This window comes from Amblyomma americanum, chromosome 9 (assembly GCF_052857255.1).
Source record: "Amblyomma americanum isolate KBUSLIRL-KWMA chromosome 9, ASM5285725v1, whole genome shotgun sequence".
NCBI classification, from domain to species: domain Eukaryota; kingdom Metazoa; phylum Arthropoda; class Arachnida; order Ixodida; family Ixodidae; genus Amblyomma; species Amblyomma americanum.
The window spans coordinates 146022513-146046443 of NC_135505.1; the positions used below are offsets into that span (position 1 = coordinate 146022513).

General features: G+C 46.2%; 1 protein-coding gene across 3 annotated transcripts in view; it reads right to left on the reverse strand.

Moving 5' to 3' along the window:
- Positions 1-23931, reverse strand: part of LOC144104764 (uncharacterized) — a 36062-nt gene that overhangs the window by 8159 nt on the left and 3972 nt on the right. For all 3 annotated transcript variants that reach the window (XM_077637945.1, XM_077637944.1, XM_077637946.1), the window contains exons 2-3: positions 12979-13075; positions 2665-2750 (exon numbers count right to left, since the gene is read on the reverse strand). The gene's annotated coding sequence lies outside the window, so the exon portion shown is untranslated. The remainder of the gene's footprint in view (positions 1-2664; positions 2751-12978; positions 13076-23931) is intronic.

Sequence of the window (23931 nt, forward strand, 5' to 3'; positions counted from 1 at the left end):
AAATCTATACAGCTGCCAATGTAATAAGGACGTTAATGAGACGGGCAGTATTGACCAGCAATAGGACATCGTGCCAGAAACAAGAGAGGAAGTAACGAAACCGTTACAGCAGCATCATCATATTCGTCCCACAAAGCAGCCCTTCGGGCCGCATGCAAGAGATTGGGATAATGTCCAAAGCTTTACGATTATTTAATATTATGGTACGAGTATGACATCACATACTCTGATGCAAAATACATCAGCAATATCAATCAACAACTGAGTGCAGTCATAAAATCACTGGAGTGCCATCCTAGAGAGAGCCAGGATGGCAGAAGACTTCTTTACTGAACTGCAGAGTAGTCAAGCCAAACATGGATCTACGCAACACCTGGGAAAGTTAACATCAAAGATACAGACATTCTGATTGTAACTAAAGAGGTAAGGAAATCCTTATGAACAACGAAGAGAGAAAAACTGGCTGGATGGAGTCCGCTGCATGTCAATCGAAAGAAAGAAGGAAAAGAGAGAGCTTGAAAAGCGTGCAATATGCGTCACAAATTGTCTTTGACATAGCTCAAATTGCAAACAATATGCTAATCTGTAAGAAAGGCAAAACCACAGGTCTGATATTTACACCTCCTTTAGCTTACTGCCCCCTGAGTAAAAGAAAAGACTCACCAGAAAAGCTGCTAATAGAATCGGGCCATACTACAGATCTGAAGGAGCCAAGACAGCAGGAAGGTGTTCGCAAAAGGCACTCGACAGTATATCACATTTATGCCTCTGATCAAGCTGCTGAGACATCTGCAAAGTTCAATTTGCCTGTATATCTATGACTTTCACAGAATAAAGCAGCAATAACATAAAAAAGAAGTGAATGGAAAACCTCAGTCTGTTGACCAACATTTTAATAAGAGACTTGTCGTCGTTAGGGCATCAAAGCTTGATGACCCAGCTTCAAATAATAATAGGAAATACTTCAGCATCTTCTGATTTCTCGACAATTTCGTCGTCATAGCAATGCAGGGGGATAGATTACAGTGAACGACTGAACACCTAAACAGGCAAAATGCAAAAGTAGGCCTAAAAATTAATACAAATAAAACCAAAGTATTTCTTACAGACTGGAAAAAAGGAAAAGAATTTGTGATAGACAACTGAGTATTAAAATTAACTGAATGAGGTAGTCAATACTCCTGCGGATGCGACAGACAAAAGATGGATGAGCAGAATGCAATAACAGATCAATGCAGTTGGTAAGTGGGCCGCCTTTAAGAGGCATTTGCTGTTTCATTCTTGAGTTGTGTTCGACCATAAGAACAACGCAGCAAGTGAAGGAAGGAAAAATAGTATACTCCATCTCATAATTTCCTCGCAGCACTATAGAAGGTGGAAACTTCTTCAGGCAATCAGGCGAGCGCATTACATGTGTTCCTCCAAACCTCACTGAGTGTCTGCTTGTGGCGTGCACAGGTATCGTTAGAAAAAAAAAAAAAAGAGTATAAATCAATGCTACCTATGTACCGTAAGTGTGTGCATGCTTACACATGCTAAACCTAAGCATTTTGCGGGACGTTACGCCAGCTAGTTGTCACATCTCCACATTTAGTTCAGCATACACAAGCGGAGACACAACAGTCTGGTGTATTCGTCTAGTTTTTAGTATGGGAACAATTTTTTCAACAAACCGACAAGTGAGATGAGACGAAGCGAAAGCCTGGTGTCCCATTTATGGCCAGTGGAGGTACTGATAACGACAATAGCAATGACGAATTCAGTTAGAAGCGAGGGCTCCTGCTTCGAAGGGTAGCGCCATTTTGAAAACAATATTTTAGTGTACACAAAACCCACACATGCTGGACTCTGGAAATGGAGCACATGACGTGAGTGTACAGTAAAGCTCTATTTGAAATAGCATTTTGCAAATGTACACTATGAAGCAAGCTATTTTTTTTTTAGCATAAGCTATCCCAAATGGCCATTGTATACTGGTACCTCTGGCACAACATTCTGCGGTGCCAGAATGGTGCCTCTGCACTCACTGCCGCTTTCTACTGCTGCAAGGGATTGCTAAGACAGAAGAAGAGTGGCACAGGCCAGATAGAGAAAGCAAGTGTGCGAGTTGAGAATATTTTTGCTGTCATGGCCAAAATCATGATATGCGCAGGACTGAAAACCAGTGCTCTGTCATCAGCATTAGAGCAGATACCATGAAAAGGAAAAAAGAACAATCGAGGGCTGCTCACAATCAGATGGAGTGCCAAGATTGAGAAATTTGATGAAACAACATCGCTGTGTCAAAAAAAAATAATTGGGGTTGCTGGCACAGGCTTCTTTCTTACAGCAGACTCAGCAGGGCTAATGATGATAGTATACAAAGTTTGCCTGATGCATCTCACACTGACAATGTTGAACAGGGGTGCAGCTGACAAATGTTAGTGCAGCAAATAAAGCATTTCGGAGGGAAAATAAAAATTCCTGCACATCATGGTGAAAAAAAAGTTCAACGTTCCATTTCTATTTAGCAAACAAGCCGTGCATTTTTTTTTTCAGATTCGTCTGCAAGCTTTGTTCCTTCTCAGCTCACGCTGACTGCAGTTTTGTGCTGCACAAGTGGAACATACCAGAGCTGCTCAATTACCCTCTGCACAGCTAGACAAAGGATAAAACGAGGCTTACCAGCAGATCTAGATGTGGTCACATGGTCGACGCCACCGCGGCTGCTACAGTGCAAACTGCACTCTTTCGGAGCATCAGTGTCTTACCTGGAACAAAGTGAATGCAAGAAAAAAACTTTGTGTGAACACAAGAACAAACCTTTGCTCTGCATGTTCACAGCTTACTCCTTTCGCACATGCTGCATTTTACATTCTACTATCTCATCAAAGCAGACAGCTCACTGTGCTTCCCTAACCAGGTGCACCTAAAGTTGCTATGGTTGCCCAGGGCACAACATCACATTTTATATGTGTCAGCATGTGTCCGGCTATGCCCTGCAGAAAGCCCGATGTCAGTTATAAAGGACAGATGCCCATGGTCCCTACTCACAAACTCGATTTCAACATATCCAGAGGCAACTTGTCTGGCATCTCTCTTTAGGGGCTTTCTACATTCTGCCACATAAGCATACCTTGGCACCATGAGAGGTAGCTCAATCACACTCACTCACTCGCACTCACACTGACAGCCGCTCGCTCACACTCAGATTCACTAACACTCACAGCCACTCACTCACACTCGCACTCATGTCCACTCACATTCATGACCACACGCACCCACAACCACTCACTCACGAGTCACAACCATCACTCACGCTCATGTCCACTCACTCACATTCACTCACTGTTTCCTTGTTTGCTGACAAGGAAGGGGATGAGAGATTTACTGCTGCAGCCGACTGTGCTCGTGGCTTCCCTGGCACAGCCTTGGTTGCACCGAAGTGGTGGTCAGCTAAGCGGGGCTCTGTCGGACTCTTTAGAAAAAAAGAAAATTTTAAGTTTCGATGCTCTAAGGAAGTGGTAACTTATCACGCATCTTCCATGTCCCGAACGAATGTTACGCACGTATGCTCCCGCGCTTGCTGCTGCAACGATGAGCAGTGGTCTTGGACGGTGTCTAAGTTCCAATATTGGGTTTGTTTGACAGTCATGTGTCCATGAGTCTACATGAACACATTAGAGGCAAGTGTTGACTATGGATACCTTTCGTGGCATGGGATATGGAGAGTGTTTTTCAAAAGAACCACTGAGGTCGTCACCAAAAGGTAAATGGCTGGAATGGGTGCCAAGTACAGATTTGCCCTGCAGAAAAAGGATCCAAAGGGGAGTAGCCATTATCAATCCCTTTACAACAGCCTCCTGGGCTCACTTTGGGATGTAGTTGACAGCTGGACAGGGCTGGGTTCATCTAACCAGAGCAGGTATGCATGACAGATCTGTGGATGTGCCTGCCGTGCAGTACGTTGTCTGCACTCCACATAATCCCTGCCTGAAGGAGGATTTAAGAACCACCACGGTGTTTTTTTCCCCGAGGCCGGTGCGTATGGAGGCCATATGCACATCTGAGTGGGAATAGGGACTGCTAACACTGCACCTAGTTATTGTCCCGTTGTCTGCCACTCCTTTAGTCGTCGAAACATCGTTTGTGGAAGAATGTGTATGCAGCCAACTTGTGAGTCATTTTGCAGTGCAAGCTCTTCTGGAATGATGGGACGGTACTGGGAAAAAGCCTTATACAAGAGTTCTTAGAGGAAATCGTAGTATGCGGCTCAAGAATTCCTCATGCTGTCCAGATATCAGTGCGGGTCATCATTATCAACAGCATGATTATGCCCACTGCAGGGCAAAGGCCTCTCCCATGTCTCTCCAATAAACCCTGTCCTTTGCCAGCTGCGCCCACTGTATGCCCACCCCACAACTCAGAACCATGCCTTGCACACACGAAGCTGAAGTTTGCATGCAGGTGTTGACTTGTCAGGGCAGCCCTCAGCAGCCCAAATTGACGGCAGCATACTAGTTCCACGTACATGATGCTGATGGGAGCCTTTTCATGACACTAAAAAAACGGCTTTTTGGACTGTGGGGAGATCATGGGAAACTTAAACCTCAATTCTTTCCTGTTCCACGAGTACAGTCCAGTGTAAAAACATGCCGACGCCCTTCGACCTGTTTGCCAGTGAAGTTGCCAGTGAGCCAAGTGTTATAGTGTCACAGCTTGCTTGACGTAGAGGCCGGCGGCAAGCACAGGTGGTGATAGCAGGAGCACAAGAACACAGGAACAGGCAGGTCCGCCAGCAGCAGTGTCTTCGTCGGCATGCGGCAATCGCGTTTCAACTTTCTCTTCACTACACTACCTCCCCCTATAAAGAAGCATCATCCCGATGCTAACCAGAGCAAAAAACACTTGGCAGAAAACCACACAGGGGCCCAGAAATCTTGCTGGCCGATGTAGAAGGCAGTGGGAAATGCAGGCGATTATCGCGCGTATATGGCTTAAGCTGGACAACGTGCACAATTTCAGGGCGGGGGGGGGGGGAGCGACGAGATGACGGTCGCATTCCTTCGGGCAGCACCTCGTAGTTCAGGTCACCGATGCGGCGAAGAACCGTATACGAGCCAAAGTAGCACTTCACGAGTTTCTCGGAGACACCTCGATGGCGTACCGGCGTCCACACCCAGACCTTACCTTGTCCCCAGGGTAAAAATGGACATCACGTCGACGGAGATTGTACCGACGAGCGTCTGTATATGCTGTTGGTGCTGGAGGCGGAGTCGAGCGAGTTGCCGAGCTTCCTCCACGCGCTCGCAGACTAGACGGGCACTATCGACTATGTCGACAGACGGCTCGTGTGGCAACATAGCATCAAGCATCGTGGTAACCTGTCTGCCATGCACCAGTTGGAAAGGGGACATACCTGTCGTCTCCTGGACAGCAGTATTATACGCGAATGTAACGTAGGGCACTACCCCGTCCCAACTGCGATGGCGACGTCCACATACATGGCAATCATGTCAGCCATCGTCTTGTTCAGCCTCTCCGTCAGCCCATTGGTTTGCGGGTGGTACGCCATAGTTCGGCGGTGGCTGGTGCAGCTGAGACGGAGGATCTCCTGTGTGAGCTGTGCCAGGAACGCGGCACCCCGGTCAGTGATCAAAATGGCAGGGGCACCATGACGGAGCACAATACACTCAATAAAAAACTGAGCTGCCTCAGCAGCCGTCGCTGACGGAAGTGCTCGGGACTCGGTGTATCTGGTTAGGTAGTCGGTGGCTATGGTAATGTACCTGTTACCCGACTTCGACGTTGGATATGGGCCGAGAAAATCCATTCCGATTGTGTGAAACGGAGCATGCGGTGGGTCGAGCGGCTGGAGAAGTCCAGCTGGTCCTGTAGAATGTCTCTTCCGCCTTTGGCACTCTCTACAAGTTTTTACGTGGTGACGGACGTACTTAGGAAGTTGCGGCCAATAATACTTTTCTCGAATACGTGCAAGTGTTCGGCTGTAGCCAAGGTGACCAGCTGTAGGATCATCGTGACAAGCTTCGGCCACCTCGGCGTGCAAGTCTTCTGGCACAACAAGGAGCCATGACTTCAGGCTGCTGTAGAAGTTCTGCTTGTACAATACGCCGTGCAGAATCCGGAACGTTGGCAGAATACGCAGGAAAACGCGGAGCACCACGTCTTTGTGGCCTTCCAGGTGTGCCATCAGCCGACGAATCTGAGGATCATTGCGTTGCCGAGTAGCCATATCTGCCGTGTCCAATGCCCCAAGGAAGCCGTCCTCGTCGTCATTATCACCCCCTAGCGCCGGATTCACGGGGGCTCGAGACAAACAGTCAGCATCATTATGTTTGTGGCCGGATTTGTAGGTGATGGTGACGTTGTACTCCTGTAGCCGCAGGCTCCACCGAGCAAGGCGGCCTGCGGGATCCTTGAGATTGGCGAGCCAGCACAGCGAATGGTGGTCGGTAACGACGCGAAAAGGGCGACCGTACAGATAGGGCCGCAATTTGGTGATCGCCCAGATGACAGCGAGACGCTCTTTTTCAGTTGTCGAGTAATTGCCCTCCGCCTTCGAAAGAGCTCGGCTGGCGTCGGCAATAACCCGCTCGGCACCGTCCTAGAATTGCACAAGCACTGCCCCTAGTCCTTGGTTGCTGGTGTCCGTGTGGAGTTCAGTGTCGGCGTCTTGATCGAAATGGCCTAGTACGGAAGGCACTGCAAGGGCATGCTTTAATTGGCAGAATGCTGATTGCTGCTCCTCGGTCCACTCAAAGGCAACGCTATCCTTCGTAAGGCGGTAAAGTGGCGCTGCAATCTGGGCGAAGTTGCGAACGACACATCTGAAGTACGCGCAGAGGCTGAGAAAGCTGCGGACAGTCTTCTTGTCAGATGGTGGAGAGAAGGACTCTATGGCAGCCGTTTTCTCTGGATCTGGCTTCACACCAATTTGGCTGACGACATGGCCTAGGAACTTCAGCTCACTGTATGCGAAGCGGCACCTCGAAGGCTTGAGCGTGAGTCCGGCGGTCAGAAGAGCTTGATGAACCGCTTCAAGGCGCACAAGATGGTCAGCGAGAGTGCTGGAGAAGATGACACCGTCATCCAGATACACGTCTGCCACTTCAGTCCTGCGAGCACAGTATCCATGACTCGTTGAAATGTCGCGGGCGCAGTACACAGGCCAAATGGCATGACCTTAAACTCGTAGAGTCCATCCGGTGTTATAAATGCAGTTTTCTCGCGGTCGCGCTCATCCACTTCAATCTGCCAGTATCCACTCTTCAAGTCGATGGACGAAAAATAGTGGGCATGACGAAGGCGGTCGAGAGTGTCGTCGATGCGAGGTAGTGGATACACGTCCTTCTTGGTCACCTTATTGAGTCGCCTGTAGTCAACGCAAAGTCGAAGGGTCCCGTCTTTTTTCTTGACCAGTACTACAGGGGCGGCCCACGGACTGTTGGATGGCTGGATGAAGTCGTCGTTAATCATTTTGCGCACTTGCTCTTGTATGGCTTCCCTCTCCTTCAAGGGAACGCGGTACAGTGGTTGGCGAATCGGGGGCGTCGCGGTATCGACAATAATTCTATGCTTGACGACGGGCGTCTGGCGAACTCGGGATGTCGTCGCGAAACAGTTGTGGTACCGATGCAAAACAGAGAGCAGTTCGCGTGTGTGGGCAGGCTCAAGCTTGGGATCGATGTCCAAGGGCAACGTTGTAGGGTCACACGACCCGGGCGGGGCCTCCTCCTCAGGCAGCACAACAGCTTCGCGAACGTCACTAAGTTCTTGCAGTTGGGCTATAACTGCCCCTTTCGTCAGGTGCTGCGGCTCGTTCCTAAAGTTGGTCACTAAAATGTTGGCACGCCCACGTTCAACATTGGCGATTCCCCGCGCTACACCAATGCCTCGCGTAAGTAGCATCTGGACACTTCCTTCGAGAATGCCTTCGCCACATGCGGTTGTATCGGCTCGGACAGGAGGAAAAACTGTCGACAACGGCAGCAAGTGAACATGGTCGGCATCAACTTTCATCGCAGCGCGAGGGGCCCGAGGAGGTATTGGCGATGAAGAACATGTGCGGAGGGTCAGTCAACTTGTTCCTCCCTTTGTCAATTACAGTGCCATACTCACGGAGAAAGTCCATGCCAAGAATAACATCTGTGGAGCAATTCTCCAAGATCACGAATGTGGCTGGGCACGTCTCACCGTGAATCTCAACGTGGGCAGTGCACTTGCCAACAGGGTTTACGAGGTGACCTCCCGCGGTACGTATGGGCGGGCCCTCCGGTCTGCAGTCCTCCAGATGGCGGTTTTCCTGCGGCCCAGCGGCTCCAGGCGTGCATCAGACGGGGGCACGAACTCATGGCGTCGAGAGCCGGAATTGGCAGCGGTCCGGTACTGACGATGTAAGGGAGGTGGACGACGGGCGGCGGCGGCGTAGCTCAGAGATGGTTGGTCGGTTGCAGCTACTATGGGTAGGTCTTCGGACGCCAGCGCGTGTCGCAGTTCGTCTCGAACAGCCGCCGCGATGGAGACAGATGCAGGCTGTTCAGGGGCTGGGAACAGCCTTTTCAGCTCCTCTCGGACGACGTCACGGCGCGGATAATTTCGCGAACATCGGTGTGGCCAACACCGCTCAGGCGAGATGAACCAAGTCTTGAGACGACAGGAAGGGTGCTCAGTCGCTGGAAGTGACTGGTTCTTGTCGCCAATGCATGCTCGATGTTGGTAGCTTCAGCGACAAATTCGGCCACTGTGGTAGGAGGGTTGCGGATGAGGCCTCCAAAAATGTCATTCCGGACAACCCTCATCAAGGCCCGCACCTTCTTCTCTTCAGTAGCCCGAGGGTCAGCGCAGGCTCTCAGACGCAGTACGTCTTCGATGAAACTTCTCACGCTCTCGGTAAGAGCCTGGATACGAGCGTGGAGCACATCTTAAGCAAGCTGTCGCCGGTGCTGGTTTGTGAATGTGCGTACCAGTTCACTCTTGCACGTGTCCCATGATGTTAGCGAAGCCTCGTGGTTCTCGAACCAGTATTTCGCTGTGGCATCTAAGGAGAAGTACAGGTTCTGCAGACATTGGTCGGGTGTCCACCCATTATGTCGAGCTACCCGTTCATAGTGCTGGACCCAGTCTTCAACATCAAGTCCATCGCCACGGAACGGGGCGACAGATCTTGAGGTGACAGGCACGTAGACGATCCTCGGCGCAATCGCGGGGTCGGCTTGTTGTGACTGGGACGGCATGGTGGCGTTGGTCCTAGATGTCCTCGATCCGTGGGGCAAAAGTCCGAATTCCGGCGCTTGGCCTTGCTGACGTCAGCTAGCGCGAGCCTCTGTTTCTCCCGAGGGCTCCAGGAAAACCCGACGGCCAGGACTTAGTACCGGGCTCAAATTGCGAGGCGGGGTGCATTGCATGAGGTGCATTACCCAGCACCTCCACCAAATGTCACGGCTTGGTTGCTTGACGTAGAGGCCGGCGGTGAGCACAGGTGGTGATAGCAGGAGCACAAGAACACAGGAACAGGCAGGTCCGCCAGCAGCAGCGTCGTCGTCGGCACGCGGCAATCGCGCTTCAACTTTCTCTTCGCTACAATAGAACCATCAATAAGCTGTTCTCTGAAGAAAAGGCAAACAACTTTTTTCCTAACCTTGAAAAAAAGTTGATTTTTGGTCCCCAACATTATTTTGCATTTCAAAAACTGCTCAGCACAGCAAAGGCTACAATACACCAAACTGCTTTTAATTAAACTTTTTTTAAAAATCATTAGGGCAGTCAGTAACGCGGTTTTGGATATATATTAACAAAATTACAGGAAAGTAATTTATAACAGCACACACAAGAAGAAACATCTGTCACTATATTAAGCTGTGGAGTAGCAAATCACAGTTTAAGATAGAGAGAATGTGTGCCCTGCCCAATGCTATGCCACACCAATGCACATTTCCTGTATCCCTTTCACAAGCACCATTTAAAGACTGGGGGTCTTGTTCAAAGTCAAACAGTGCACAGCCACACAACATGTTTTCCGCAAAGAGCTAAGGATGCGGAGGCAGCCGTCCAAAACCTTTGAAGCCCAAAACAGTAGCCTTCGAGCAGTTGCAATTGCAGCATCACAGAGCTCAGAAAAGTAGAAACAAATGAGAGAAATCTTGGTAGTTGAGAATGCATTCTATAAATATAAAATGCTTGTCTACAGTTGGGGACAACAAAGTGGATAATTCCTATATAAAAAAAAAAAACCTTCCAATCAATGGTGTCGACCTGTTGTCAAGATGTCATGCTCAACCACCTTCTGCTTGCTAGTATATGCACCTGCTAACCCAGTCAAAAAAAACCAATTGGTCCAGTTGGGCATACCATTTGGTTCCAGCTGGAACCTCTTGGATCAAATTGATCAGCCAGTTGGGCTCATGAATCCAACTGGGTAGTCCACTTGGTTTCCCTATTCCCATTTGGACATTCCAATTGGTTCTGTGTTTCCAGCTGGATTACCCAACTGGTTTGTGAGGCAGTCCCAGTTGGATCGCCAACTGGAACCATTTGAAACCAATTGGGCTCCCAGTTGGAACCAAGAAAACCAATTGGAAGCTGATCACCCAACTGGAAACTCCAGTTGGTTCCAAATGGGCGATCCAATTGGAAAATCTAAGTGTAAGTCAGTGGTGTCCTTCATTCTGTATATATATTTAGCTGGCTATAAAACAGAACACAAGGCTAAATAGGTTCTTGTAAAAGAGATATTAGCAGCTTAATCTCTTGAATTATTTTCATCACTTCTACCATCACCGTGGGCGTTCTTAAATTAAATAACTTTGCTTAATGTTCACCCGCCACTGTCTCCAGCTGTCTGTCTCATGAGTGGGGTATATAATTGGCTGCAAAAGTGTGTTCTGTGGATATACGTTAATTAAGAACTTGTGTTGGTATACAGTGTTTGACTATATGTTTGTAATGTGCTTGTTGGTCTCCCTTGATTTTCATAACGACGTGTAGTTATAATTTCACTTGCCTTGTATAAACGTTGGCAGCAGTCTCACGGCAGCCATAGAAGAAAGGCCAATTGATTCCAATGCAACTCTAATTTTTTTTTCTTTTTAAAAGCTTAATCTCTTGAATTATTTTCATCACTTCTACCATCACCGTGGGCGTTCTTAAATTAAATAACTTTGCTTAATGTTCACCCGCCACTGTCTCCAGCTGTCTGTCTCATGAGTGGGGTATATAATTGGCTGCAAAAGTGTGTTCTGTGGATATACGTTAATTAAGAACTTGTGTTGGTATACAGTGTTTGACTATATGTTTGTAATGTGCTTGTTGGTCTCCCTTGATTTTCATAACGACGTGTAGTTATAATTTCACTTGCCTTGTATAAACGTTGGCAGCAGTCTCACGGCAGCCATAGAAGAAAGGCCAATTGATTCCAATGCAACTCTAATTTTTTTTTCTTTTTTTTGCTGACCCGTTCAAACCATTTGAGCCGAATAGGTATGCCAATTGTGTTCAATCGGTGGGCCATTTGGTCTAGTTGGATGACCAATTATTTCTAATTGGAAGCACCAGTTGGGCTCAATTGGTCGAGCCCAATGGGTGGCGAAAACACAATTGGTTTTCGACCCCTTGGTTTCAACTGGAAATTTTCCAACTGGACCCATTGGCTTTTTTTGACTGGGAAGAGCCATGGCAGGTGTAAGGCGTCGTATTTTTTGCATGGCTTGCAAGAAAATAAACGCGTCAAGGGAACGAAAACATAACAGGGTAATCATGAAGCAGGAAATATGATTCAGAAACAATTCATTTGCAATAAAATAACAGAAGATAGGTTTGGGTAGGGCATATAATGCAAAGACAAGGTAACCGGTTGTTGATCGTTCAAGGCAACAGACTGGATTCCAAGGGAAAGAAAGCTTAGCAGGGGCAAGAGAAAGTTAGGTGGGTGGATGAGATTAAGAAGCTTGCGGAGAGAGGGTGGGCGCAGCTGACACAGGACAGAGATACGGGAGAGGCCTTTGTCTTTCAGTGGGCGTAGTCAGGCTGATGATGATGACTAGGCAATCCCACACTAGAGCTCCGTACAAAAGTTAAAGAAAAAATTGAAGTGGAAATAATTTTTTGACAATTTAGAGTTTGGGTTTGTTGGGTCTTGTCATACCCAATTATAATGTAACTGCTTTGCTTTTCAGGGCTGTAGCATAGAGTTTGGCTACAAAATGCTACTGGCAATAATTTACATGCCTCAGTCTATATTTGTTATTACTGCGTGCAAGGTAGGAAAAAAACAGAACATATGCTTATCTTACGTGAGGCCCTTCAGCTTCCTGTGTACAAAGACATCACCGAGTTTTGAACATATGCTTAGGGGTTTAAAAACAACTTGGGTGCAATCTATTTTAAGAACATGGAAACAAGTAAAATGAAATTGGGGATTGATGCTAGAGTGAGAAAATAATTTAGCTAGAGAAAGAAAGTGACAGAGTGCAGTAAAATATCACCTAGGCAAGAACCCGCACTGCTGTAATGATGCAACAGGTGCACTTTTTCCTACCACCTTTCCCTCATTCTCCAATGTGGACTTTCAGCACTCCTGGACTTCATGCAACCCATTTTCATCAACTCCCTGTATTCTCAGTCAGCTCTTTCAACAGACTGTGCAGTGGTCCTTTTGACCACCATAGCCAGTACAGAATACAACCAGTTAGCCCTCAGTTCAAAGGAAACTAGTGCCTACATAGCTCACAATATACATCAACAAGCACTGCTAAATAATCTGCACACAAACCCATAAACTCAAGACAGAGGCATTACACAAACATATTTATCATCACCGACATCATCCTTTCCTCAATCTTCCTTTTCCCCCACCACAGGATAGTGGCCCACCAGAATGCGTCTTATCATGCCTACATCTATAGCTTTTCCTTCAAAACAAACCCTTTTCCAACTTATTAGGACTTATCTACAAGTCTAAAATCCCATATTTGGCATACTTACAGCACACAGGTGGTACCATAAGGCAGGGCCACACTTTCTTCTATGGATGAAAGCACAATCGCCACCCAGCCATGGAATGCAGCTTGTTCACAGGTCACTGTGGAAAAGCAAGAGAACCAGAACAACGTTGGTGACATTAATATTAATAGTTTTATTCAATTCAGTCACCAATGTACACATGTGGGCATGCCTAAGCCATTTGTTGGCTTGCACGGCAATGCCCCAGAGCAATGGCAGTAATCATGCAGCGCGACACACAACAAGGTTCACCATGACAGCGTTGAAACATGAACAGGACGTCATTCTCATAAAATTATGTGTGATGATGCTGTAGAGGCACGGCCAATTTAAAAGTGACACTTAAGAGATAGCCAATCAAATAAACCAGTACAGTTGCCTACTAATACAAAGAGTGGCCCAAACAAAGAATAAAAATATGTGCTAACGTGCTATTCTCGGCACCAGGAGTGCATCGTTAGGTGGCATTCGCATGCAATGCGGTATGGCTCGGAACATGAAGGGGGGTCAGCTACTTTTGTTCCCGATGATGGTGATGTTGAAAAATGTTTTATTCAATAGATAGCTCTGCACCCTCCGAACTTGGAAGGGCATTTAATCCAGGGCTCCTACAGCTTTAGATTTTTGCTGCACCTGAGGAACCAACTGTCTTTAGTCCTCTAGTCTTCAGCTGGACAGTGCGGCCTCCTACTGCTCAAGTTTTGGGTTTGGAATTTTCGTAGCTGCCTGCACGCTTTGTGAAGCCCATGAAGAGTGATACAGTGTGGGGCATCCCCCCCAATCGTGACCATGTGTGTATGTGGTATAAGAGGCCGAGGTGAGTGTATGGGTTCGTCTGTAGCTGCCTCCAACTTATAACTTCTTCCCGCATGAGCATTTTGTGTGGTGGGGAGTAGATTTCTCAATTTAGCTTGTGGTTGTCAAGGATTTTACCATACTATTGTGGAACTGGCTCCGGGGCCGCTGAGTCTTCTTGTGAGACTCGGTTAGTGTGAGCTTGGGCTGCGGTGTGCGCGCACTGATTACCGCTTAGACCCGTAGCCTGGTGTCCAGACAAGTACAGTTTCAGGAAGTTGGCGTTTTTTTCTCACATCATTAAGATATATGGTATGCATTTGCTGATACGTAGCCATCCGCGTAATTTGGCCCCAAAGTGCACCGGTCTCAGCACCAGGAGTGCGTAATCAGGTAGCACCCACGTGCAGTGCAGCACGATTCAGAATTCGGAGGGGGGGGGGGGGGGGGGGGGGGGGGGGGGGGGGCGGGTCAGTTGTTTTTGTCCTTGATAGTACATGGCATGGAAGTGAAGCAACGACCCATAATTGCGTCCGTGATCCTGAAAAGCTTCCTACACACTGGCAATAGAGCCTGCAGCTACTCCTCCATCAAAGAGGGGCTAGTATGTCTTTCTGTTCTCGTCAAAGCAATAATAATTCAGAATCTTGGTCAAGCCATCTGTGTGGCTCAACTTATTGGTATTAAAGGGCAACTCCGGTGGTTTTTCTACCTTCTCTGATTTTACTTAAACATTCAGGGTACGTTCTCAGTGGTTTTCTGATCCTTTGCCTCAAGTTTTGCAGTAGGAGGGCAGTGTTTAGTTGCAACGATCAATTTCAAAATTTCCCATTTTGTGGCCTCTATTGGGGAGATTTTTGCAGGAAACCTTGCCTTGTGTATGTGATGTCACCGGTCCCACAGCCATCAATATTAGCTCTGTGCTTGTTGAAGGACCAGCTTTTGGTCATTTAAGACAAATAAAACCAAAACTCTCACTTACAGTGAACAGTTTAGCCAATCAACGTGCGCACGAGATTTTGTGACAGTATCCGTGGCATCATAGTACGGTCCGTCATGATGTCATAGTTTGGTCGAAACCCAGTTTCAGTTCTGGATTCCCGGTTTTTTATCTTTTTAAATACTTCTGTTTGGTACATTGAAACAGTTTTTTGCACCATATCGAGGGGACTTGATGTGACTATCAACTCAGAATGGTCACAAAACATCCGCAGTTGGCCTTAAGTATTGACTGTATTAGCAGTGTATTAGAGTATTAACAGGTAACACAGCTAATGAGCACATTTACATTTACCAACATGTCTCGATAATTTCAGCTCAAGGAGATACGAATATAAACTTGTGTTATGCTGAATTAAAATTAATTTGAGCATTTCAAACATATAATGCTGATGAAATCAAAGTGTTAATTTGAATCAACCAGAAGTTCAAATAAGCGTAGTTCAAAGTTGCATGCTCCATCTGTAATAAGGAGACTACATATACATCCATGTCAAATATTCAGCGTGTCATGGACAGCTGGCATTCTTAATGCCAACTCAACAAAGAGGACTACATGGACATACCACACAGAGTTTTTTTCATGTTAAAGGTAGGTTGGGGACATGTTTGAGGTTTGTAGGACTATCTGATCCTCAGGTGTGCTTCTCTTTACACCATAGCATACTAAAATCTGAACTCACTATGCAATCTAAGACATAACTATAGTAAATTATGGTACTGCTTACTGGCCACACACCGGAACTAATGAGGCCACAAGGTGCTATTACCACTCCAACATAGCCACGGGAGCAGATAAAATGACAGGACGCATGCAAAAAATAAGATGGTTGAAAAAAAAAAAAAAAACTCTCCACCCTGCGTACTCATTATCAGCCTGACTATGCCCACTGCGTATTACCACTTTTCTTTCCACTCACATAGCACAAAATCCTAATCGAAGTTTCCGGTTGTCAAAAGAAATCAACTATGCAACAACAAGCAACACAAAGAAACATCCCTCGGAGATGCACAGTGCATTGCTGTACGTGCAGGCTGCTGCTACCCGGAGCAGATAATGAATAAAACTGTTGCTTAAGAAACAAAGGGAAAATATGTACATAAACCAATGGCATAGCAACAACTGTTCTTGCTTTCAAACCTGTCAGCCATAGTTACATATGCCCCTAGCACCAAAGGTATGATAAGCTGAAACAAAAACTTGCTTCTCTCATCAATAGTTTTTTCAAAAAACGGCACCTTATTTCATAAAGGAGCAGCCCAAAGTGTTGATAGTAAGGATCCCAGAACTGAAGCAGACTTGTCACTTATTTGTGAAATTTCGAAATATAATTTGCATTACTTCTATGACAAAAACAAGTGGCTGCTACTTTTAAATCAGCAGTCATATAGCTTTTGTTTCACTCTTGTACCTTCATTACTGAACCCAGAATTATATTTGCAGCCTCAAGCTTTCAACATAAAAATAAACATGTCTACAAAGTGGGAAACTGAGTTTTTCTTTCCTACATGTAAAATAATTTTGGCAAACATGAGTGGCTTAAATTTTCTTGTCTACTTTTTATTCCTCAAAGCACTAGCTGTTTTGGTCTGGGCTCTTGCTTAGGCATGACACGTCTTCACTCACAAAAATTTCAATATACTGTCCACAGCTTTTATAGAGACTGTTTACAGATGGAATGAATTTTTGTCACCTCCAAGGCCCTTGAAATAAGAGTCCTTTAAGTTAAGCAGCTATGAACACTTGTGTAGAGGCATATAACTTTCACATAGTACATAGTACCTGTGGCTACAAGGTAAAAAATGGGTTTCCAGGCAGTAGTGCAAAGCTCTTCACAGCATTCAGCCCACAAGTGAAGGGGGCAAGTGTGCTACACCAGTGTCAGTGTAACCATTATGCTCCTAACTACTGATGTTACAGAGCTTACCTCTTTTGTTACCACACCACTTTGCATCGATCACCGGTGATTGACGGATCTGAATTGTGATTTCAGTGCTACCACAGCCACCGAGGATTTGTTGCGTCAACTAGTTCATTGTTACGCACTCTACTTTCATTCCTTGCATAGTTTTCATTTTTTCTCGTAAGGTGGCAACTTCTGAAATGCCTCTGAAGTTGAGGTTCCGGCGCAGTGCACTCATGGTACCGCATCAGCTGCGGAGACGGAGCAAGCTCGGAAAAATCCTGCTTCACACGATTCTGCTGCATCTGCCGCAGATTTTTTTCAGTGCTTCAAGCAGCAGCTACCTCAACAAGGATATTGCATTGTTGGGATTTGATTCTGCTGAAGAAACTGCTCAACTTCAGCATTAAACATGGACACCTAGCCACCCATAGGCTCCGTTTCCACTTGTCTGTTTTGTTCGCTAGTGGAGCCAGTTTATGCATCTCACTGATGTTATGAATGGTATGGCTGATTTCTGTAGTGTCTCGACATCACATGGGCAAGATTTACTTCCATCTTCCCAGGAGGAGAAAACTTCAATGTACTCTGCGGTTTTGGGACATCTTCAGAGATGTTCTCTCCTTGGTAGTATCCCCAGCAGTCCTTTGTCGAGCTCGTCCAGTTTTAATCAACGGTTGGCTGCCCTCAGCCCAGGGCTCCGCTGGCTACTGCCGCCCGTTGCGCTTGCTGTACCAGACATTGTTGGTCGTCACAGCGGTCGCTGGACAGCAGTCTCTCCCATTGCTCCACACTCGGGTTCTGTATTTTGGGGACCACGTTTTTGAGGTGATATAGTGTGGGATTTTCATCGCACCAAAGTCATTTGTCCGCGTATATCGTAAGGTGCGTTTTTTTTAGTATGTGTAGGTTTGGGTAAAAACCTGTCTGTAATTGTCTCCAAGTGACAGATTCCTCTCTGTTGAGAGATGTGTGCAGTAGGGGATATCAGATTCTTCTGCCTCTGTAGTTTTGTTGTATGGCTGAGTATTCCTTTGGTGCTGGCACGAGTTACACGGTCTCGTCGGGTGCTCGGAGAGTAGTGTATCCTCGAGCTATCCTGTCGGCCTCTTGGTTCCCTGCCACCCCCCGTGTGTCCTGGTACCCACACAATTTTGTGTGTGGTCATGTCGTTTCCTTCTTCGTTGTTTTTAATTCTGCTGCCCACTGCGAGGAGCATACGGAGCGCTTGACGACCTATCCTGCCATTCATGTAACTTCGGCAGGCTGTTTGAGAGTCCGTGAGTATTACTAGCAACCGCCCGGTTCTATAGCCCTCCGCTCCTGCTAGAGCAATGGCTGATTCCTCGGCCTCTGCTACCAAGCAGCCTCACACAGACACACTGGTCATTTCGCGTAAAGACAAATCGACCACCGTGGCCACTGCAATTTTGGTGTCTCCTCCTCTCGGGGACACGTCTGCATACACGGTGGCGTCATGAGGAGCATATATATTCTGGATAAATTTGGCTCTCGCTTCTCTTCTCCCTCGGTGGAGGTTGCGATCCATGTTCCTTGGAATTGGCACTATCTTGAGGGATTTGCGAAGCTTGTTGGAGATCGTTTCCGTCCTCATTTCTTGCATCTGCTCGCGGTATCCGAGTCTCTTTAAGAGCGCTCTTCCAGCCGTTGTCTGCAGCAGCCAGAATTTTTGCGACTCAAGCTGCGCCTCCCATAGCTCCTCGTAGGTGTTCGGCAATCCCAGGGCCATGAGTATTTCTGCAGACTTGTTGCGCGGAAGTCAGAGCGCTGTCTTATACGCTTTGTATAGCAGGGCATCCACTTGTATTTCGCTCCTGTTGAGGCACTGGTAGGGTAGGCTGTACGTGATTCGGCTAATGACCAGGTTTCTGACTAGTTTTAGTGTGTCCTCTTCACGCATGCCATGACGCCTGTTAGTGATGCGGATGGTCATGCGTGCGACTTGTAGTGCTGTTGCTTTGAGCAGGGTGAAAGTGTGAGTAATGCGTTGGTTGGATCGAATCCACATGCCCAAGATTCGTATTGTTGTCTTTTCTGGTATAGGCATTCCCTGTAGGTAGGCCTTGAGTTTCATGTCCTCACTGGTTGGGACGGTCTAGTTTTGCTTGCCTCCCCAGACTCACAGCAGTTCCAATTTCTCGGTTGAGCATGCGAGTCCTCTTTTTCTGAGGTATTGCTCTACACAGGAGACCGCTTCCTGTAGCCTGTCTTCCTTCTCCCCGAGGAAGCCCGTGTTTGTCCAGACTATAATGTCGTCGGCATACATGGTGTGCCTGATGCCTTCAATCTTCTTTCGTTTTTGAGCTAGGCCTATCATAGATAAGTTGAAGAGTATGGTTGAGATGACTGACCCTTGGGGTGTTCCCTGTTCGGTATGTGAATTTTGTCCGATCCAAGCTCTCCCATGCCGATGGTGGCAGTTCTATCGGACAGGAAGGCACTGACGTATCCATGGATTCTGCATCCGCAGTCCAGGTCATCTAGGCCCGTAAGGATCGCTTTATGGCTGACGTTATCGAATGCCTATTTGATGTCCAGGGCCATTATGACATTTTCACCAGTTTGGGGTACGTTTCGGAGTACATCTTGTATTTGGAGGAGCACATTCTGCATCAAGAGTTTAGCTCTGAAGCCGAACATGGTATGGGGTACACAGCCGTTGTCTTTCATGTAGCTTTGCAATCTTAGCATCACTACTCGCTCGTAGAGCTTGCCAAGGCACAATGGGAACGCGATGGCCCTGACATTTTCAATTTGGAGCTTTTTACCAGGTTTAAGTAACATTATTACTTCGGAGTGTTTCCAATTTTTGGGAACCGCCTCCGCCTCCCAGTGTTTAAGAAAGTTTAGGAGCTTTTGTCGACTCTGTCCGCTCCTGCTGCCATGTTTCTGGTCGTATTGCTTATCACTGCGTAAACTTCTTACACTTTTAGGAGGCCGTCCGATCGAGTCTCTGGTTTTCGGCTTCCCGATAAGTTCCTCGCTATCGCGAGGGGTTGTGATTGCCGAAACATTTTGCTCGTGCCTTCTCTAGGAGGGTGGTGTCAGATCCCTCGAAAGAGTGGATGAACCTGTGGATAGCTTTTGCTTTCCGATTTGATTTTGGTCAGATCGATTAGTGCTCTTAGGATATTGCAGGTTCTGGCCATGCCTAGAGTTCCTTTAAGCGAGTCGCTGAGTTGTTCTTAATTTTGTTTTGAGAGTTGCGTCGCATATTGTTCAGCTTTTGCCGTGACTTCTGCTATCTTTAGTTTTAGTTTCCTGTTGTCTTTTTGCTTCCGCCATCTCTTGGCGAGACTGCATCTGGCTTCCCATAGTCTGAGGAGGTGCCCGTCTACTTCGGGCACTGTTGCTGTTCCCCTTATATTTTCTGTGCATTTTTTTCGCGTTTCTCTCAGCATGCCGCTCCATTCCTCCAGTGATTGGATACCACCTTAAGATTGGTTGCACACCCTGCAAAATGCATTCCTGTCTGTGATTTTTGCTTGTCCAATCTGGCGTCTTATCCTGTACAATGCTATTCGCGTCCGTAGGATCTTCACAAAAAAGAATAGACTTGGGCCTGCTAGAAGTTAGTGCACCAATCTCAGATTGACGCTTCGCGATTGCCCACAGCTGTTCATGAAAGCTGTGACTGTCTTCAGACTGGTGCTAAATCGTCCAAAATGTCTTCCGAAATTGTCTGTTGCAAAATAAAAGCATTGTAGAGCGTTTTCCAGCAGTTCAATGTCAAGCCTTTTTATAACATACATGGATATTACGAATTATTAGCTATATCAAGCTGTTCCTGAATATTTTCAACAAATAAGAGCATTTCTTATTTTATATATTGAATGCGGCTTCCTATAAAACTGACATATCGAACAGCCAAGCGCCAAACTTTGCTCGCTCAGATAGGAGGCGGCAGGCTTTGCCTCACTACAAGTGATTAGTGGTAGCGTGGCAAGTGTTGGCGCCACAGTTCACGCTTTATCTCGCTTCAGAAAGAGCGGCGAGAACAGCTGGTAGCCAGGCAACCAGCATCCATTTGCGCCTCTTGCACCCGTAGTTAGCGCCACGGAACCAGCAACATGGTTGCTTGTTGTAGCTTTCCATCAACTGTCATCTGCTCACGTCAACTGCCGTGGAGCAGAGGTGGTGACAACCACGATAGCTTTCGCGCCGGCGGCAGGCTTTGCCTCACTACAAGTGATTAGTGGTAGCGTGGCAAGTGTTGGCGCCACAGTTCACGCTTTATCTCGCTTCAGAATGAACGGCGAGAACAGCTGGTAGCCAAGCAATCAGCATCCATTTACACATCTCGCACCCGTAGTTAGTGCCACGGAACCAGCAACATGGTTGCTTGTTGTCGCTTTCCATCAACTGTCCTCTGCTCACGTCAACTGTCATGGAGCCGAGGTGGTGACAACCACAATAGCTTTCGTGCCGGCGGCAGGCTTTGCCTCACTACAAGTGATTAGTGGTAGCGTGGCAAGTGTTGGCGCCACAGTTCACGCTTTATCTCGCTTCAGAAAGAGCGGCGAGAACAGCTGGTAGCCAGGCAATCAGCATCCATTTACACATCTCGCACCCGCAGTTAGTGCCACGGAAACAGCAACATGGTTGCTTGTTGTAGCTTTTCCATCAACTATCCTCTGCTCAGGTCAACTGTCATGGAGCCAAGGTGGCGACAACCACAGTAGCTTTCGTGCCGAAATCCAATTTTTTATGCAACACTGCTGTAGTATGAGAAAGCCACCCCAGCTCACTGCAAGCTGCTTCGAAATGGTGCTAAGGCTACGGAGAAAGCATCTCTCAGATGCTGTTTTTTCGCTGATTAAATTTTGCTTCTCCAGCCAGAGTTCTTGAGGAAATTTTATATTACAAGTTTTGACTATATCGAGCCATTTTACACTCTTTTACCTATTCACTGTAACGAATTATCACTGTATTACCTTCTATAATTTTCATGTGAGTAGATCATCACAGATGATATCGCAAATGGTATGACAGATATACTTTTTGTTTTCTGCAATTTTTTTCAACTTATTTAAAACCAATTTTAAGGTCAAACTGATAATGCTGAAAAATACATTTATCAAGTTATGTTGTGACAGATTAATTTTGAAACTTTTTTGCATGGTGTGACAAATTTATATCAAGGACACATTAAAAATGGTCTTTTTGTATGTAGTGTCAGAAAAAATATTCTTGCTAAGAAGTTTTTGAGCTATAATAATTAAAACTTTTGGTGGCTAGTTTATAAACAAATTGAAAAAATTTTATATGTTCAGAAAGATGATGAATTTTCATGGCACAAGGGCAGCTTTGGCCAGAGTTCCATGGCACAAGGTTGTTTTCATTTCACAAGGTGGGGTCAAAGACCCATTTCCCAAGCATTTCACCCTAAGAAACCGAGCACCAGGCAGGGGAAAGCTTGTACCCATTGTATCATTGGTGGGTACCCGCGGCACTGGGAATCAAACCCCGCACCTCCCGCATGTGAGGCGGATGCTTAAGCCACTAGGCCACCGCTGCGATATTTATATGTTCCAGAAATTTTTTATATTATATAAAAAAAGTTTTTCCTAATTTTCAACATTATGAGTGTTTACCAATTTTTTTTCAATATTCACACCAAGTATTTGTGTTGAAGTAAGGGTCTTCAGAAAACACATTCCATTGCCATCATTTCTGTGTCTCAGACCTATCTAAAACAGTCATTTCTCCCACAACATTTGGCAAAGCAAGGAAGGAGCTCACCATCCAGATATAAAAATCATTAGTAGATGAACAATGACCAAAGACTGTAGGACTGAGTTACCAAGAAACAAGCTAAAGACGAATCCAAAAAGCAACAGTTCTCAAAGTGGGTTCAACACAAGTCTTGAGTTCCTTTGAGTGCATTGTGGGCTCCCCAAGGCCCTAAATCCATGCATGCCTTTATCCTTTATCCACTTTACTTTAGGACTAATGAATCTGTAAATTCTGTCAGTCATTACTAATTGAATGGGCATTGTTTGAGGGCCTGTAAACCTGCGTGCTCTCCTTTGCATGTGTGTTAAGCAGGAAGTTACTGAAGCTTAGACATGGGAGGTTCCTCAGCCCCTGGTGGAGAGCTATTGCCAAAGGGCATATCTGCTTTTGAAAGTCTCACTGTAAGTTCGTTCACATGCATATAATAGGAGAACTGCAGAAACAAGACATCCAATAGTGCAGCCAACTCAAGCCAATTCAAGATCCAAACTGTAAATGAGCTTTTGTGTGGTGTTTTGTGCACCAGTAAATATTTATAAATGTACACTCAATATGATAAATGGCTGTTCACACATTGAACTATACATTGATGTCCACACATGCAGTGCAAAGAAAGCCAAAACCAAGCACAAACATCATCACATATGGAATGAAACCAAATTTTTGTTTTTTATGAATGTTCAAAACCTTGGGGAATACACTTGCACAGTGAGGGGCAACATGCCTAGAACCAATTCCTGAGGCTAAAGATGGCCACTATCCAATGAAAAATACTGATAGCATCATTATAATAAAATTTCTAGCCACAAATACTAATATACAAGAGCCAGGCTTAAGGTGGCAGTAAGAGCCATACTTAATTGGCAGTAAGAGCCATACTTAAGGTGGCAGTACGCCAGTGGCAGCAAGGCAAGTAATCATATTAAGCATTGCATACTTTTTTATGAGCACTAGAGCAGCAGTATATGGCATTTTATATCTCCATTGTTAAGTTAAACGACTGGTCCAAACACACTCCCTCAAGAGGACTGTAGTATGCAGGTTTTCAGTGCACTGCTGCTTCATTGTGTTCAGAACATGTAATAGGACCATCCTATGCCCTAGGTTGCACACAGCTAAGCATAAAAAAATGAATAGCATAGCTAGCAGAATAAACATAGCACAAAATGGCATAAATAACATACAACCATGCAGGTAACAAATGAATAGTGCATACACCATCAGCACAATGATTCTTTTTAATCTAAAAAGCAACTAATATATGGAAAGCACAGACAAACAAGAATGAAACAACACAGTATATCAGACTCATATAGAATGAACTAAGTACTATGTAAACCCTAATTCAAATGCAAGAAATAACACTCTCAATTCGTTCCGCCGCGGCAGCTCAAGTGGCCAGAGCGATAAGGTTCCAACAAGTTGGAAAATTTTTGCCGCAACACGCAGCTCACTTCGCTCAGTCACTTGAATGTGAACC